Here is a 1,768-nt window from a genome sequence, read left to right on the forward strand (position 1 = left end):
GGAAAGTACTTCTAAGTTTCTGACCCAAATGATAATGCTTAACATATTTGAATGCTATGAATAAGTTTGAAATGTTAATTGCTATCATCGTCTGATCTTACTGATAAGAAGTTTTTATAAATATGCGAGGAATCATTATTTAGAAAGCATCTTAATAATTTTATATGCGAAGAATCGATATAAATGATTTTTATACGGGCATCAATATGAATCAAAGGACACAATATTGTCATGCTAATCAAAATACAAAAGAGTGATAAGAATGAACCCCAATCCCTATTTTTCCAATTGAAACAACAAATTTTTTGACTTGTTTTCTTATTAGTCATTGCCATCATAAAAAATTCCAACAAACTTTATTATTTTATTTTCTATTTAGTAAATATTTTATTTGAATATTCAACTGTTCGTTGTGGGTTCGATATCCATCCTTAAGGACAAATTATTACTTCTGACAATGCGATGCACTTTTTGTAGAAAAGTCATCAAGTTTTGGCGCCGTTGTCGAGAAACAATTGAATTTTTGAGTAAGAATTCTTAAATATTGTGAATATTCTAACTGTTTTTATTTTATGTTAATAATTATTATATTTGTTTGTTGTCTTTATATTTGTTTACTATTTTTATTTTGTTTTATTTAATTACAATTATTTTTGTTTATTTTAATTTGTAGATCTGCTTATACTTGTTTTAATTTATTTTTAGATTTATTTTAAATTTATTTGTTTTTATTTTATCTTCCTATTTAACTTGAATTTATTTTATTCTATTTATTTTTCAATTTTAAATTAAAAAAAATTATCTCGTTACTGCTAGTGAATCATTGTGCTAACCCTTGAATTAATTGTCTTATATGATATTGAGATGTCAATTTTTCAAAGACCAATTATTATTTGAAGTAGAGATTGAAAGGGCAACCAAAAGAAACAGAAAGACAAATAAAAGAGAGACAATGAGATACGAGAGAGGAATCCTCAACCACTTTTTTTCTCACTAATATTTTTTAAGAAGGAAAGCAACATGGGAGAAGAGCAAACACCACCACCCCCTAGGAGGACACTTGGAGATTATGCCATGCAGTAACGACCAAAGATTTTTTCTAATATTGCAATATCTACTACCACTAGGGCCTTGGAGATGAAACCCGCTTTCCTTAGTCTCATCAGTACCCATCAATTCACAACAATGGATCATGAGGATCCATATGCACATTTGGGTACATTTTATGAATTGGTGGGAATAATGGATTTTCAATAAGGTGATATTGAAACTGTTTATATGCGCTTGTTTCCTTTTTCATTGGTAGTAAAGGCTAAAGAATCACTCAAATCACATCCAAATCAAAGACTTACTAGCTGGAAGAATGCATAAGAAAAAATTTTGAAAATATTTTTTCCAATCTCTCGCTACATCAAAGCAAAGTCTGAAATCTCTATGTTTAGACAAGGAGCAGATGAAAGCTTTCTGTGAGACATGGGGGAGATTTAAGAAAATGTTGAGAAAATGGCCAAATCATGGGTTTGAAGATATTGCTCAACTGAGCATATTTCTTAATGGTCTTAGATCTGACACTAAGATGCTCATAGATGCTGCAGCTGGCGGAACAATGATGGTTGTTGATGTAGAACAAGCGATAAGGATTATTGATGCATTGGTATCAACTGATTATGAAGACCAACATGATAGACAAGGTATCAAAAGAAAAGGTGGTTAGAGTTAAATACTTCAGATGCACTCTTGACTCAAAATAAAATTTTGACATAGTAAA

The 1,768-nt window shown here is 30.0% G+C and overlaps 1 pseudogene; it reads right to left on the minus strand.

Moving 5' to 3' along the window:
* Positions 1–1,414: 1,414 nt before the first annotated feature.
* On the minus strand, positions 1,415–1,521 carry LOC137812085 (small nucleolar RNA R71; annotated as a pseudogene).
* Between the last annotated feature and the right edge of the window lie 247 nt (positions 1,522–1,768).

The sequence above is a fragment of the Phaseolus vulgaris genome, chromosome 11 (genome assembly GCF_051622355.1).
Source record: "Phaseolus vulgaris cultivar YP4 chromosome 11, ASM5162235v1, whole genome shotgun sequence".
NCBI classification, from domain to species: Eukaryota; Viridiplantae; Streptophyta; class Magnoliopsida; order Fabales; family Fabaceae; genus Phaseolus; species Phaseolus vulgaris.